An 18058-nucleotide genomic window follows, 5' to 3' on the forward strand; every position below is an offset into this window, starting at 1 on the left:
GATAGCCACAGCAGGGTGATCAAAATAGATAGACCTGGAGTTGGAGGACAGGCAGCCCAGGCAGAAGATCCGTAATGCTCAGGGTTAGATCCTAGTCTAGAAGAAGGACCTTTGGACTTTTTTAAAAAAGGGACTTCCCTTTTGTTGTAACTTGATGACAGGGAGTGTCTAAACTGGGTGGTTTTATGCCATAAGCCTGTGGCAAGCTTACTGAATAACATGCAGCTGTAGAGTAATTTCTATCAGTTAAAGACAGTGTGCAGCCTGAAATTTCCTCACACTATTGTAAAGTTCAGTTGTGTATTTGAACCAAAGATATGTGCTGCATTATAGAGAGACAGGAGGGATAAAAGGATGGTGCTAGAGGAGAGAGTTACAGAAAGGTAGAGAACCAGGTCTTTGGTGAAAAAGCTCTCTTCTCTACTTCTCAAATTTTTAACCTTTGGACAGAAGCATCTAAAGAGTTAGCAGTGAATATCAGGGCACATGACTGGGGAGCCTTCCTTCAGCCTATTTGACTGGGAGTTCCAATTTATGATGGAAGACATACTACCTTTGTCCATTGATTGGGGTGGGGTTGCTTTGCTTCCTCATTGTTGCAGCTGGACAGAATGTATTTAATGAACGTGAGAGGCTGTGAGAGATGCCTATGTGGCAACAGACAGGTTGTGTGAGGGGGAAAGAAGATTCCTTTGTCTATTTATTTCCTCCTAGAGATTTTGGCCATTTTTCTTCCACTTACCCTTTCCCTCTCACTCCATTCATCTTATATGCCCCCTCATTTTTTTCCTTTTGTTTCTCCCCCCTTTTCTGTTTATTGTCAGTTTCTTTGGTCATAGAACATAGAATCAGAATGTTGGATTTGGGAGGGATCTTAGAAATCATATAGTCCATTCCCTCCTTACTTACTTTGTTACAGATGAAGAAAATGAGGCCAAAAAAAGGTGACGAACCTTTTATAAAGGTACATGGCTAGTGAGTAATAGTACTGACATTTAAACCCAGAGCGCCTCATTCCTAGTTCAGGAATCTTTACCCACAGAATGGTCATTTCCCCCGTCTTTTTCATTATTTCCTTCCTAATATTCCAAAGAAATAGTTACACATTTTGTACTGGTAACACCTTAGCAGTCATTTAAGCCAACCTCCTCATTTTACAGAAGAGGAAACTGAGGGGTGCAGAAAGGTCAGAATACTAGAATTTTCAGATTTTAGCTCATCTCTAAATGTTTTTCTCTGGGTCTTATTCATTTCTCCCTATTTCCATCTACCTCTTTGTGTTTTTTTCCCTTTCCTTCATTTGCACTGGAAACCAACAATTATCTGGGTGCAGATGATAAAAGCTAGAAGTTCAGCACTTAAAATATTGCTTAATAAGTAACTTTTTGGCAATTTGACTAGAAGCAGGGAGTTGAAAGGATCCCTAAACTTTGGTCAGATAGGAGTTTCATATAGCAACACTGTGCTTGGTGATTGTGAAGTGAAAGTTTAGACAAAGAAAGACTTTAAGTCAGTGGGTCCTCCTTAACTGACTGTTCCCTAAAGCTTAGCTTTTGAGTTGAGGAATTGTCTTTTGATGAGGAAATGTTATTAAAGCCACCACAATGAAAATCAACAGACTTGTCAGCTATCATAGGAAAAAGCAGCAGTTAAGGTTTCTCCCTACCCCTATCCCAATTTTTGTTTGTCCTGTGTTCTCCAAGAAGACCAGGGTATCAGGAAGTTGATGCCATGACTTGCAAGTGAATTGGATTTAAGTGAGGCAGGTTGTGCAAAGTCATCACACTCACTTTCTCCTGCAGAGTCATCTGGGTCCAGTGGCAACATAAAGATCAGAATGACTAGAGATGGCCCCTGATGTAGTGGGAGACCTTGGCTTTTTTAAGCTAAGGTCTTTAACAGGTCTCAGTTTGACAGAGGTAATGTCCATTCAGTGATTAAGGCTAGGTAAGAAATGAGACAAAGAATGGCCTCTTTTGCCTGATGGATATGTGAAGACCCTACTTTTCTAAAGGAGCTGTATCTTAAAACTTTCATGCTCTAAGCTAAAAGATGGCAGAGGTCAGACTTCCTCTTATGGGGAAGAGGTAGCATTTTAGCTTAAATGATAATGATGAGGAGGAAATTGAAACTCAGAGAATTCAAATGACTTCCCCAGAATCACATAGCTAGTAAGTGTCTGAGGTAAAATTCATTTTCAGGTTTTCCTGACTTCAAATCTGTCATTCTACATATCTGCCTCTGATGTCCAAAGGTGGCAGAGAGAAGCTCCCTCACTTCTACTCCAGTAGAGTTATCCTTGGTGGCCACTAACAGCCACCATAAGAGTTACATAACACCATTAAGCACTGGCCATGTGAGACCAGCAAGGGACAACACCTGGAAGAGGTTGTATGACAAGAAGATCAATGGAGAGCAGACCCAAATTGTAGCTCTATCCAAACTTGTTGGTCTGGTTTTCCCCTGAGAAGAGGCAATTATTTTGGTGTAGAAGGTCTTAGTTTTCTTGTTAAGAGTAAAGCAAATAAAATCTTGATTGAATTAAAGTATGTAATTAAGAAAATGACAGCATCATTAAGAATTTGAGAAATTAACTATAGAAATTCTATCCTTAGATAACTGGAAATTGACAGTATACCAGAATTTGGTCATTTTCATTCATTATTTTAGATTTAAATATCCTGATTTGCCTCCAATTAATTTTTAACATATATAAGGCATTCCAAAAAGGAGAGTACGACACTCCAAACGAGCCTCAAGGGATCAAAGAATTATGACAACATCATTCTCAGTTTTTTCATCAATTGAATGGACTTAGAAATAGACTACTTAAACTAAAGGGCTGTTATAAGGAAAATGCATTATATTAAGGTAATATATAAATGTGAGTTATTATTCATTGCTAGGAGAGTGAATGCCTTTCATGAATTACAATAGCTGAAAAAAAATCATCACCTGGTGGCCAACTTGCTAATGACACGTTTTCTAAATTTTTAGCTTGACTGGTCCTCAGGCACAGTATTATTTCTGGCCTTATCCTTAAAGCCTTTTATTTTTCAGACTGGTAGAACTTGTCAGGGCTTGTGCTCCACTGGGGATAGCCTTTGAGAACCCCAAATCACCTCCACCCTCCACTGAAGCATGGGAAAGAGGGTTCTATGGATGCCCAAATCTAACAACAAGCAACTATTAAGGAGACGGTCACCAGAACATTTCTCCAGTTCCACTTGTGACCTTTCTGTGATTTCTTCCAGATCCCCAGGCTCCTAGATGTTCATTTATTGGCTTGGCAGCCATGTAGATAATAGTTTTTTTTAAAAAGAAATTTGAAAATGTGATCAAGGTTCTTTGAGTTGTAGTTATTGGTCTGGTTTAGTTTGTCAGAGCGGCTCTCCCTAATGCTATTGTTTTCATGCACTTACGTAACACCTAACCTTTGAGGAGCTAAGTTTCAGATCTTAACTGCATAACTTTCATAACACTTGTGAGACAGGAAAAGCTGCATTAATTAAAGGTTAGAATGGCCTGGCCACCAATCCCTGTGTGGTTCTCCTTCCCTCCCCTCTGCCCCACCCCCAGAGGAAAAAAAATTAAAATCATCTCTGCCAAGGCAAGGGAAGATCTTTTACCAGAAAGGCCTGCAGAGAATGTAAAGAGTGGCAAAACGGACTTGGGTCCCAGTTCAGGATTTTTGATTTCTTTTTATGGTTGGGAAACATAATGAAAAAGGAGGAAGGAAAAGAAAACAAGCAGGAGTTTAAAAAAAGAGAGAACACAAGAAGGGGGAGTAAGGAGGAAGAAGAGAGGAGAATAGGAAGAGATAAGCAGGGTACTTTTACTGTTTCCTGTATAGTCTGTGTTTGAAATGGACTTATCTATGGTCTAGACCACACTGAAAATGTGAAGGTCCTGATAACAGGAGCATCTACAGCTACCATCTAACTGTAACATATTTATCTTGATTTGTATTTGTGTTTCAGTAGCAATAGCACTATCCTAAGGAGAATACCATAGGTGAGCACTGTTAGGAGGGAGAAACCCATTTACTACCTTCTTCTGCAAATTGCTGAAGGGATTGGACTCTGGGAAGAAGAACAGAATTACGGGAGCTTTCTCTCTGGAAATACTGCTCTATGTCCCTCTTGACTTTCCTGCCTCAGATTCCCCTACTAAACAAATAGGCACTAAGTATACTTCCTTTTCCATCCTCTGTCTAAGGGTGATAATTGTGGTGGCACAATCAGGCAGTCAGAAGGCCCAAGTGTTAATCATAGTCACCCTACAGATTCAGAGAAATCAAGTGCATCATTCAAGGCAATTAGGTCTTTAAGTCATGTCTGGGTATGCCTCAGTTCTCCCAGCTGTGCTAAGGAGGGAGGGGTTCTCCATGATCAGTGAGAGAGAGACATTTACTTAAGATCCTGCCCTGAGTTACATGGGTGATCCCCTCACAGACATCTTTCCTATATGTGTTTTCCAGATGTAGGGAAAGATCTGGGAACTTGTACCCTCCTCTTTGTTTCTTCATTCTTCCCTCAAAACTGAATTGCCCAGGAATTTAGGAACTTCTGCTTGTGTCTCAAAGATCTCCCTAATGTAAACTGAACATGTTCAGTTCCAAGAAAGAGGACTGATGACTAAACGATATAACTTCACTTTAGTACACAGACTGTCCTCTATATCTTCACTCTTCCTTCATTTTGGTTCTCAGTTTCCCCAGCTCCATTCCAAGTTCAGTTGAATGCCGCTTTCCATATGAGAACTTTTCCAGTCCCACAAATGACCTCATATTTCTTTTGCTCATACTTATATGTGAACATATTGTTGATCTTTTCTGTGCCCTGTTTATAAATAGTTGGTTGCATATTGTTTCCCCCATAAGACTGTGAGCTTCTTGAGATCAGGGACTATCCTTTGCCTTTCTTTTGATCTCCAGCACTTAGCACAGTACCTGGCACATGGTAGGAACTTATTAAATACTTGCTGAAAGAATGACTATATAAGCTCTTTGAGGCCAAAGGATATTTGCTTTTTGTCTTTGTATTCCGACAGCCTAGTATGGTGTCTCAAACATAGTAGACACTTAATAAATGCTGATTGTTTAATTAATTGATTGATTAATTTTATGGATCAGCACTGTCTTGTGCTTATAAAGGAAAAGGGACTAGAATGCTTAATATCTGAACAGCTGGACAGTTTTAAATCAGGAAACTTATCATTCCAGGTAGAAATTTTTCTACCTGGAATGATGGAGGAAACAGCCCTTAGCATATTTTAATCATTTCTATACTAGTTCAAAGAATGCATCTTAGGGTCCATTTCAGGTTCTAGCTTCTCTTTTCTTGGATCTTTTAGGGACTGAGACCTCGGTATTTAGAATGTTAAACTCTATTTTAACTGAACTGAATCTTGAAACTGACAAAAAATGCAGCCGTTATGATTACACAAGAGTAAATGAGGAAACCTCAGACATGTTCCCTTCTGGAACTGACATTATTTGGGCTCCTGTTAAAGAAGGAAATATAATCACCAAGCTAAAGTCAAATTAAAATGACAATGGCAGGGAACTGTAAAAAGGCAAGGAATTCTGAGTGGGGTGGGATTGGAGTGTGGGAGCCTTTCTCTAGAATTTCCTTGATAAAACCTTGATAAAATAACAGAAGCCTATTTTCCCCCCAAGTCTCTTTTATTCCTATTCCAAATGTGAGAAGTAAGAAACCCAATTTACCCAAACATTACACTGCACTAATTGTGTGTGGAACACTGTCATTTGAGAGTGCAGCCTCAAACCTCCCTCCTCAGAGGGGTCTGAGACAGAACTGTCTATCAGCCTTCCTCCTGGCTACCCCTTCAGACGTGAGAGGAGATCAACAGAACAGTTGAGTCTTTCTTTCTTGTTGTTTGCTTTTCTGGAGGTGTGAAACTTTTTTATTTTTATTTTTTTGGACTCATCTTCCTCAGCTTGTGCCTCTGCTTGGTTTCCTCTCTACACCTCTATCTGGAAGAGGTATATTTCCATGTCAAAGATCTCTGGGAAAAAAACATCTTTTCTAGCCACCCCCTCTGCCTTGTTAGGTGCCTCAGACTCCTTAACCACTCTAACCACTCCCTTTCACTCTTCTCCTTCTCCCCCCCCTCCCCCAAGGATCTGGAAGTGGAAAGTGATTCAGGAATTGAAAGTATTCTCTAAATAAAAAGCTTCATTCTTTGAAAGATGAGAGTAATTTAATTACCTCTGAAAGTATCAGCTCAGTGCAGAAAAAACAGCGATACTAATATATTAATCTGTAATGCCACACACAATAATAAGACTCATTCACTAATGAATTTGCAAACTCAACAGGACTTCCTTTGTATTTCTCTTAGGATATGGGCTGAGACCACTTTGAAAACCCATGACAGGATAAATGAGGAAACTCTTTACATACATTAATACTGTAAGTTGGTATTGCATTTGATTAGAGATAGGTAGGATCATGGATCCAGAGCTGGAAGGGACCTTAGAGGCCACCTAGTCCTACTCATTCATTTTGCACAGGAGGAAACTGAGATACATGGAGTTTAAGTGACTTGCCCAAGGTCACACAGATAGTCAGCAAATGACACATCTCTAGAAGCATTACTTTATGGTTTATAAAGCAAAACACTGTGAATACACTATCTCCCAGCAGATTGCCTCCCACAAGAAGTGGATCCTATAGGCAGCACTATCCCCATAGTATAGATAAAAGACGAGAGAAAGAAAGCACTGGAGGCAGAATACAAATATGGGTCTCTTCTGGCTCCAAGTCCAAGGTTCTTTTCACTATCCTACACTGACCAAATAATAATAACAACAGGAAAAGAGTAAAAGCCTTTGCTTCTAATCTAAGTCAGAAACAGTGCTTATCAAGCAGCATTTTGCACAATTTTTTGAAGAAAGGAAAAGAATGATGTTACATGTAGCATCCAAGTTCCAACAAGAGCACAATAAATTCCATGAGTTTCAGTAATAATAATCTTAATAAACACGAGGAGGACACAGAGGACTATGGGCCATTTTACAATTTTCTTTGTTTCATGGGTTACCATGGCCATCAGTTGCTGACCAGCTGGGGCTGAATCTCTGTGTTCTAATTTGGGCTGCTACTCAGCCACCAATTTTTAAGTAAGTTTAAAGTATGTTTAAATACGTCCTACAACCTTTTCAGGAGGCAGAACTTGTCAGAGCCGCATTCTATTAGAATAGCCTTTGGCTCACTTCCACTCCTGATCCCCCTTAATGCTGATGTCTGCTCTCTGAAATTGCATCCAATTGATCTTGTACATATCCTGTATAAGTTTCTGTGTTCATAGTTTGTTATCTCTCCCGATAAACTGTGAGATCCTTAAAGACGGGTGGTTTTTTTTCCCTTTCTCTGTATTCTCAAAGCTTAGCATAGTGCTTGGCACGAAGTAAGCACCTAATATGTGCTTATTGATTTGACTTTACTAGATACAAAATTACTTAGTCACTCAAAGCTGTTTTTTAAAACAATATTGCCGTTATGATATACAATGTTCTCTTGGTTCTAATCATTTCACTCTTCAATATTTTGTGTAAGTCTATTCATGTTTTCTTCTAAGATCATCAAAGTCACCATTTCTTATAGCATAGAAGTATTCCATCATGATCGTATACCATAACCTGTTCAACCATTGCCCGATTGATGGGTATCCCTGCAATTTTCAGTTCTTTGCCACCACAGAGAGAGCTGCTATCAATATTTGTGTGGGAGCATTGTCAACTGGGAGGATATAGAAAGGCCTTTTATAGGAGGCGACACTGAGTTTTGAAAGAACTTTGAAAGAATCACTACTAGGTTTATTTTCAAAAATGTTTAGGGGAAAAGGAAAAGAAACTATATGTTCTAAGATATTTATAGCAGCTCTCTCAATATTGCTTTAAGAACAGCTTTGAGTGACTAAGCAATTTTGATTATTTCAAATACTGAAATTAACCAAAATGGTCATATGAAGGAAGACACTATATGCATCCAGAGAAAGAACTGATAAATAGAAGTATGTATAGAATGATTTTATGCTTATACATGTGTGTATGCACACACACATACACACACACCCATACACACACACAAATTTCTGTCTAATGGTAGCCATGTCTAGGGTGGGGTTGGGGGAAGAGAGAAAAGGCAAAAAAATGTACGTAACTTTATTATATATTTGAAAGCAATAGCAAGTTGTACATAATAGATTTGTAGTTTTATGTGCAATCATCTTTTAAAAATTGTATTGTATTATGGAAATGCTTGTTTTATTCCATAAGTTAAATATATAACAAATCATTTTTTTTTTAAAGAAACTAGAAGTCTAAGATGCAGAGGGGAGAGGAGAAACATTCCAGGCACAGGGGCAGCCTGTGCCAAGGCACAGATATAGGAGGTAGAATGTGTTGTATGGGCAAGGCAAAGTATGTTTGACTGAAACTTACAGTGTATGAAAGAGAATAATGTCAAATCATTCTGGCAAGATAGGCTACAGCCAGATTGTGGAGGACTTTGTGTGTTCATCCTTTGTTGCCAAAGAAGACCATGCCATCAGAGAAATAATGACATGACTTGCACTTGACTTTGTTTTGAGTGAGAGAGGGTTCTGCAGGTCACCAGCCTCATTCCTCCTCCAGAACCATCTGAATCCAGTGACCAGATATTCATCAGGATGACTGCAGATGACCCAGGATGAGGCAATTGGGGTTAAGTGACTTGGCCAAGGTCACACAGCTAGTGAATATCAAGTGTCTGAGGTGAGATTTGAACTCAGGTCCTTCTGACTCCTGCATTGATGCTCTATCCCCTGTACCACCTAGCTGCCCTTGAAGGACTTTAAGCTGGAAACAGAAGAGTTTAAGTACAATCTCAAAGGCAACAGGGAGCCTTTGAAGCTTCTTGAGTAGGGAGAGACTTGAGCAGAAAACAGAACTATGTTTTAAGAATATCAGTTTGATAGCTCTGTGGAAGATGGATTGTAACAGGGAGAAATAGGTTACAAGGAGCCTATTAGAAGACGTTTGAAATAGTACCTGTGAGAAGTAATGAGATCCTCAACTACAGTGGTAGCTGTGTGAGTAGGGAGAGAAGTATATATGTGGGACATGCATTTTGAAGTTTGACAGCTGATTAAGGCTTGGTGACTGATTGGATCTGATGGGGGAGGACAGAAAGTTGAAAAGGATTCTGAGGATGGGAACCTGGATGCTTAGAAAAGTGGCAAATATTTTTTATGTTTATTTTGTAGTGCTTAGAGTGTCCAATCAAAATCTCCAATTAATTGAAGGTTCCTTCTTTATTAGATTCCAGCTAATCAAGGCTTTTCTTTACTAAACTAGGTGTCCAGAAAAAGTGTTTATTTTTCAGGGTTCCAAGATAGCATTTAGTACATTATCTCTTCTTGAAAAAGTTAATGTACTTCTATGAGTGCCCAGTTTCTTAGCAGGAGAGACAGCCTCTAGCAAGAAGAGAATTCAGATTGTTTGTAGTATTTGTTTAATTTATATGGATATAATAAAATATCAAACTGTGTTTTTAATAGTTTTCTGGGGAGGTAGCTTGTCAACAAAAATAATAGTATTCATATAGTGCCTTAAGGCTTACAAAGCACTGTATATGTTGTGATAACAATTGGGTTATGTAGATCCTTTTATTATATCCATTTCACAGATGAAGAAACTGAGATAGAGAAGTTAAATGACTTGAATAGGTTCACACAGTTCGTAAGTATCTAGGGCAGACTTTGAACTTAGGTCTTTTTAAATCCAAGTTCAGTGCCCTTACTCATTGTACCACCTAGCTGATTCCATAACAAGGAGGATTCCTATTTATATGTCTCCAGATCTGAAAGTAACCACAAATACTTTACAGACACAGGTCTATAAAATTTCCAAGCATTTTTATTCACATTTTGAAGACAGAGACATGAGTTATTAAGAGGTTAAGTGACTTGCTTAAGGTCATATTGATGCTGTGGGAGATCAGAGAAAGGAGTTCAATATATTATACAGACTTTTGCTAATGTGACTTAAAAAAAATACTGGCTATATCTTTAGATTTTTTGGTAAAGCAAACTGAAAGTTGAATATTCTTGTGTAGGTCTCCTTAAGAGTCTTAAAATTCATTTTCTGAAAAAAAATTATCTAGATATTTTATGAGGCAATTTAGATTTTTTCGATGAATTCAGATAAGGGATAATTCAGGTAATTGGGGTTATCTTTAAATTATTTAATCATTTTTATCAAATTGATTATTTAAACAGCACTCTCTGACTGAGTTGACCTAACAGACAGACTGTTTTAGTCATTATGTAGACATGGCCTATTTGTATGTCAAAAGCTTCAGGAACAGGATTACAAACTCTTCTGCCTGTGCTATAAAATGACAAATTCATGGCATTTCTGAGTACATTATAGAATCACATAATTTTTTGAGTTGGAAAAAACCTCAGCAGCTGTTTAGTTTAATGCATACCTGAAAGGATTCCTCACTACAGAGTACCCCCAAAGCAGTTGTCTAACCTCTGCTTGAAGACCTGCAGTGAAGAGCAATCCACCACCTTCCAAAGTATCCCATTGCACTTTGGGATCACTGTCATTGTTGGGCAGTTTTTCCTGGCGTGAAATCTAGATTTACCTCATTGAAATGTTTACTCTTTCTCCTATTTCTTCTTTCTAGGGCCAAAGCAGAAGTACTATTATCCCTCTTCCCTATAACATGTAACCAAATACATTTCTTCCAAGTTTCCAGATCTTATAAGAGAAGTAAAAAAGGAGAGGTAAATGGAAGAAATTGACATTATGGAGTCAGGATCTGAATCCAGATCCTGACTCTGACGCTCACTGCCATTGTGACTTTGGACAAGTATATACATGTCTTTGAATTTTAGTTTCCTCATCTGTAAAATAAAGTTATTTAGACTAAATAGCTTCTGAGGTCTCTTACAGCTCTAAATCTATGAATCCAAGACAGTGGTTCTTTTTCTCTTTTGCTCATTGCATAGTATAATTCTTAGCTTCAAGGAGTGATTTATGTAATATGAGAATTGTGGGGCTTAAACATGCATATGTATAAGATCTGTGAAATTTGCAGCATGCTTGGCAGAAACCTGTCACTTGCCCAATTCTAGTATGCCTAGAGAATATCCCTTGAGAATCATTATCCTATGAAGATGCCGTGACTTACACAGCCCGTAGGAAACATGAAGGTAGCACCCATGTACTTTCAGATATATCAGGGCAGTGGTTCTTTGGAAGAGTAAACTATGATAAGTTCTATCTGGTTATGTGAGGGTGAGCTTTGAAGTTTTCTGGCCTATAACTAACACCAACTTATTTGGAGTGGGATAGGGTTTTAACAGAGTTTATTCTTTATTATGATGGCATGTAATTCATATGAGATGACCAATTATTTTGATATCTAAATATGACTGGTCAAGATGATTTAAATCATTTGTTGCCATTGCTGGAATATTCTGATTATGGCCAAAGAAACTAACTATACTTTTGCCATGGAAGCAGAGTTAATTTTGCTGGGTAAGTACCTCTGCTATGAATGTGACTATTGTTAATACATTGTTAATAAACTAGAACATTTTGTCTATTTCCAAATAAGAAGTAGGAAAGCACGGTGTATTTTTAAAACAGTGAGTTTAAAACTAGGAAACAACAGTGATGTATCTAAAGGGACAGAGTAACCCAAAGGAAACCCACAAACCACAAACTAAGACATTGTTACTATGTTGAATGACTGAAACAAAATGCATTACTCTCCTCTCTCTTGGTAAGGGCTATTTTCTGCTTGACACTTGAAATTACTGGCATAAAAAGAGTTCACTAAAAATATATCTGCTATCCTTTTTCTAACCTTCCTCCTTTACCTCTTTCCTTTCTTTCTTTCTTTCTTTCTTTCTTTCTTTCTTTCTTTCTTTCTTTCTTTCTTTCTTTCTTTCTTTCTTTCTTTCTTTCTTTCTTTCTTTCTTTCTTTCTTCCTTTCTTCCTTTCTTCCTTCCTTTCTTCCTTTCTTTCTTTCTTCCTTTCTTCCTTTCTTTCTTTCTTCCTTTCTTCCTTTCTTCCTTCCTTTCTTTCTTCCTTTCTTCCTTCCTTCCTTTCTTCCTTTCTTTCTTTCTTCCTTCCTTCCTTCCTTCCTTCCTTCCTTCCTTCCTTCCTTCCTTCCTTTCTTTCTTTCTTTCTTTCTTTCTTTCTTTCTTTCTTTCTTTCTTTCTTTCTTTCTTTCTTTCTTTCTTTCTTTCTTTCTTTCTTTCTTTCTTTCTTTCTTTCTTTCTTTCTTCCTTCCTTCCTTCCTTCCTTCCTTCCTTCCTTCCTTCCTTCCTTCCTTCCTTCCTTCCTTCCTCTCTTTCTTTCCTTTTTACTTCTGTCCTCTCTTTCTTTCCTTCTTTTTTCTTTCCTTCTTTCTTTCCTTCTCTATTTCCTTCTTTCTTTCTCTCTTCCTTTCTCTCTCTCTCTCTCTCTCTCATCTCCCACAATTTTAAGCATCCCAGTTATTGTGATGAGTACTTCAGGAACTCCCACTTGAAGAAGGAGGAAGGATTTACTTCAGGGCAGGAAATTTAGTTCAAAGGAAGCAGACAGGATGGTTCTTGTCGTGGGGGTAACGGAAAAAAGTGGAGCAGGATTTGGGTGGGGAAAAATTGGAAGGGTGACACAAGATGGAAGAGTGACACAAAAATTGGAAAAGTGACACAAGCTTAGACCTTCTACTGGCACCTGGGAAGTTGAAGGCAGGTATCTCTTGTTCCTTAAACTAACACTATATCCTGGTTCTCCTTCCTGGATGGCCACTCCTATTCAATCTCCTTTGCCAGATCTTTATTCAGGTTGTGCCCACTAATGGTGGATACTTACTAGGGCTCTGCCCTGGTGTAATGTTAATTTAAATGGGAAGATCTTTTCCATTCATTAACAGGCCCATGTGACCTGCCTGGTTCTGAGTCTGAGTCACATGGAGCCTGTGGTGGGAGGAATTTGATGAATAAATGGAACAAGAAGAAGTGGGGCAGTAAGGGTGGAACAGGAAGAGGCGGAACTAGAGCAAAGCTGAGAGGAAGTTAGTCATGAGAGCAGTCAGAGCTAGGAAGGATGCAGGCAAGCAGGCAGCTGGCTAGCATTAATGAAAGAACTTGTTTGTGATTTTGTTTAAGGGAGCTGATTTGTGGGAAACTTAACAGGGGGAAGTCTTGGGGATGGTGTTGTACTCTGCATTGTTATTGTGTATAGACTTTTATTAGTATGATGGATTTGGCTTTCTGGTGTCTGAATAAATGTTTTGGTTCTGTCTTCCATGTGAAGAGTCTGTTGCATTTTGTGATTTAGAGCTGCGCTGGAATATTCATGACCTGAATACTGCATTGGTGCTATACCTGGGCTCTTTCCTCTATCTATACTATTTGAGTTAATGATATTACCAGCTCCCATGAATTCAATGTTTTTGTTTCCCAGATCAACACCAACCTTTCTCCTAACTTCCAGACTTGATTATTAGGCATCTCAAGCTGGATGCCTCACAGATATCTTAAACGCAAGATGTACAAAACTGAACTTACTGGTTTTTCCCCCCAAACCCTCCCTTCTTTGTAATTTCCCTATTACTAATTATTGATGAGAGTACCACCATCTTGCCAGTCACTCACATTTCCAACCAAGGTGTCTTACTTAAGGCCTCACTCTTTCTGCCTTCCCCATATCCAAACTATTGCCAAGTCCTGTTGGAGCCTTCTCTCCATTGATACTGCCACCTCCCTGGTACAGATCCTCATTGCTTCATGCTTTCACTGTTGCAATAGTCTATTGGTTGCTCTCCCTACTGCAAATCTCTCCTCATTATAGTCCACCTTCTGTTCAGCTGATTCTTCCTATAGTACTGGCTCGTTCAATCAACTCTAGTGGTTCCATTTTTACTTCCATTTCACTCTAGGTTCTTAATATACCTGGTTGAACTCTACTCAGTTTTATTTATTTATTTATTTATTTATTCATTCATTCATCTATCTATCTATCTATCTATCTATCTATCTATCTATCTATCTATCTATCTATTTGCTGAATCATTATCTTTATCTTGCCCCACGTGGTTCCTCAATACCCCCAGGCTTCTAGGCCATCTAATCTTCTGCATCTGTACCTTCTCTCTTGGTGATCTCATAAGTACACAACTCTCATCTTTTTGTAGATGATTGTTGATTCACCCTTAGGATAAGATATGAAATCTTATGTTTGACATTCAATGCCCTTTATTACTGGGTCTCTTCTTAGCTTTCTAGTCTTTTATACCTTACTTTATTCTTGAACATATGCTGTGATCCAGTGACACTTGTATCTTTGCAATTCCTCAAACAAGACATACCATCTCCCCACTCTGGGTATTTTCACTGTCTGTCTCTCAGCCCTGGAATGCTCTTCCTCCTCACCTCAGTCTTCTCTTTTCTATGATTTCCTATAAGTCTCAGAGAAAATCCCGCCTTTTATAAGAAACCTTTCTCGATCCCTCTTAATAGTAATACACAAATGCCTTTCCATTGTTGATCAGCTTCAGGGCATCATTTCTGTATACATCATATTTACATAGTTGCTTGCATATTGCCTCTCCCATTAGACTGTCAACTCTTTGAGAGTAGGGTCAATCTTTTGCCTTTCTTTGAATTTATTTATTTAGCACTGTGCCTGTCACATAGCAGGTACTTAATCAATGTTTATTGACTTAATTTGACTTGGCCAGACCATTAGATTTTCAGCTTTTTATTTAGATGGATGATTGATGAAGTAGCCTCAGCTGCCACATTCTGGATGCTTCCTTTCCGAGCTAGACATTAGAAGGGGTAGGGGAAATGGGGATAGAAATAGGAATTACCAAAACCCCAACCTTTCAAACTACCTGGACAGTGCATGTGGTGGAAGTGTTAATAGTACAGGATTGCCCTGCTTTCCAGTTTACCTCATTTTCTTGAACCCTCTCTGGTAAAGTGGGGGCTTCCCTCAGCAGTAGAAGAGAGGTTTGGACAAGCAGTGGGTGAGGTCAAAATCACAGAGGACTTACTGAGCAGAGGTAACCAGAATCTGAGTGAATAAGAGGCCTTTCTTCCTACGTCTGGGCCCCCCAAGAGTAGGGGAAGAGATGGGTTCCCAGGATGACAATAACACGCTCCTTCAACCTTCAACTCTGACTCATATGGTGAAAATATCTGCTCAGCCAAGGTCAAATTAACAGACTAACAGAATCAGAATCTATGAAGGAGAGATAGCTGCCCAGGATAAAGCCTTCCTAGTGGTTAAGGAAAGATATGGGAGATAATCATATTCCAGACATGACAGACATTCCAGTTGTAAGTAGCACCTAACTAATATGAATGATCATTTAAAATAGGAAACTATTGACTTATAAATAAAAGCTTTCTGTGCTAATTACCTTCACTTCCTTTCCCACTTACTTCTCAAACACTTCTAAAGTAGGAATCTTAGCACTCAACTAAAACTGCTCTAAGGTTATCAAGATTGCTAAATCTGATAGACTTCACTTAGTTCTAATCATTGACCTGGTAGCTAGCTGGCACAATAGGTAGTATATGGGGCCTGGAGTTAAGAAGACATGAGTTCAAATCTGACACTAGCTGTGTGACCCTAGGCAAGTCACTTAACTCTGCTTGCCTCAGTTTCCTCATCTGTAAAATGAGCTAGACAAGGAAATGGCCAACTACTTCAGTATCTTTGCCAAGAAAACCCCAAAAGGGATCCTGAAGAGTCAGAGATGACTAAACAACAACCATAACAAAATCTCTCTGCAATATTGGACAACCTCTCTGCTCTCCCTTGGTCCTCAATATACCTGGTTGAACACTCCTTAGGCTTTATTTATTTATTGCTGAATCACACACTGTGTCCTGCCCCTTACTTGTTCCCCAATGCTCCTAGGCTCCTAGGCCCTCTAATCTTTTGCATCCAAACCTTCTCTCTTGATGATCTCATTGGCACACAAGTCTCATCTTTCTGTAGATGATTCTCAATTGTATATACCTAATCTCTCTTTTGAGCTTTCCTTCTAGTTTTATGTGTTAGACGTTTCTGACTGGGTGTCTCATAGGCATCTCAAATGCAGCATGTTTCAAACAGAAGTCACTATTCTCCCTACCTCCTAATCTACATGTCCTTCATCTCCCAAACTCCTTTGTTTCTATGTGTATGGTGGGGAGGGGATATGTTACTACTATCCTTTCAGTCATTCAGTTCTGCAAGCTCAGTTTCATCCTCAACTCTTTCCCCTCTTTTACCTCCTATATCTGATCAGTTGCTAAATGTTATATCTGTAAATCTCCATGATATCTCTTTCATTCATGGCCTTGTCTCAATATGCATAGTCATACCCTAATTTTGGTCTTCATTATCTGTAAGCTATACTCTCACAATAGCCAGCTAATCCAATCTCCAGATTTGTATCCCTCCTCTTTCTATTTCTTTTTCTATACAACTGCCAATATACACTTCATAAAGCACAAATCTGATGATATCACTTTGAGGTATCACATTTTACAGAAGAGGAAACCAAGGCTGAGAGAAACAAATTGATTTGCCTAAGGTTATACAGCTAGGAAGTGTCTTATGCAGGTATTCCTGACTCCAAGTCTAAATCCTCTCCATTAGGCCACCTAACTTCCTCATAGACTGCTGCTTGAAGGAAGTGACTTTTAAGTTAGATTTTTTTTCTCCCTAGTGTCTACCCCAGAGTAGTCACCTAATTAATGCCTAAAACATTTGCTGGACTGAAATGGAAGTTATTCTTGTCTCTTACCCTGATATCTTAATGTGTCTCATTCCTTCATCCCCAACAGTTCAGATGCAAAAATTTCTCACCACAGTTCTTATGAGAACTCTATCAATTATTGGCTCTCAAACCTGTCAGTGATTTATGAGGACTGAGATCTATGGAAAGGCCTGGTTCAGTCTCTGCTCTTATAATCTCAGGGAACTAAATGTATATATGAAAGAAACAGTGGTCAGTACCAGCACTTTCAGTGCTTTGGAGCTCCCATTCAGCATCAGACCAGCTTTTTAAGTCTATTGACATGGGAAGGTGTTCGGCTTAGAGGCCGATGGGCTACCCGAGCCTTTCTTACCTGTCGTCCAGGTCTTTGGGGATCAACTGGATAAACGTGTTGAGAGAAGAGACTTTCCAGAGTTGAACAAGGGGTAGGCTTTATTCAGGATCTTAGTTACATGTGCAGGGTGAATTCTTCCTCAGGAGAGAGGAATCCTCCTCCTCCCAAGGGGCAAAGATCGTACAGCAAGAGAATGGGAGCGGGAGAGGGGAGGGACCTTCTGCCCTCTAAGGGCCCCTTAGCGCGAAGAGCGCCTTCAGGCTTTCCTGACCCTACTTAAGCTCTCCCGCCACATAGTTTGCACTTGAATACTGTGCGTGCTCTCAGCCCTTAGCTAGTCAACAACAGGTGTGTTCAGATCACGGGCCAATCTCAAGGGTGGGATGCTCTCCCCAGCAAGTTTCCCACTGAGAAGAGGCGGAAATGCACGAGATAGCCCGTGTTTCATGCCTCAATTCCCAGCTGTTCCCTGGGGGGCCTCATGAGAACTCTGAGGTTTAGAAGTCCTCACCTTTACCTGCCCGAGATTGTCCATGTGAAACTGAGCTTACACCCCCAACAGGAAGGGGAAATTTTCTAACTGGAAACCAGCCAAAACACATACAACTCTCTGTTAATAATCCTTATCTTCCACCAGATATATAATGGTTGGGTGAAGGGATAATATGTACTTCTCTTATTGTAGTAGCTCTATGAGCTGTGTCGTGGATCTTATAGGCAGCATGGGCCATTATACAGGGCTCTGAAATTGCCTTTCTTCATGGTCACATGTTCTAGGGAAACTCTGTTAGGGAAGTTTCATAAGGAAATAGATTTAGAGCCAGAAGGAACTTAACAGACTAGCTAGTTCAATTCTCCTCATTTTTCAGATAAAGCAGCCCAGAGAGGTAGAATGACTTGCCCAAGACCACATAAGGAATACACCAAC

This window comes from Notamacropus eugenii, chromosome 2, assembly GCF_028372415.1.
Source record: "Notamacropus eugenii isolate mMacEug1 chromosome 2, mMacEug1.pri_v2, whole genome shotgun sequence".
NCBI classification, from domain to species: Eukaryota; Metazoa; Chordata; class Mammalia; order Diprotodontia; family Macropodidae; genus Notamacropus; species Notamacropus eugenii.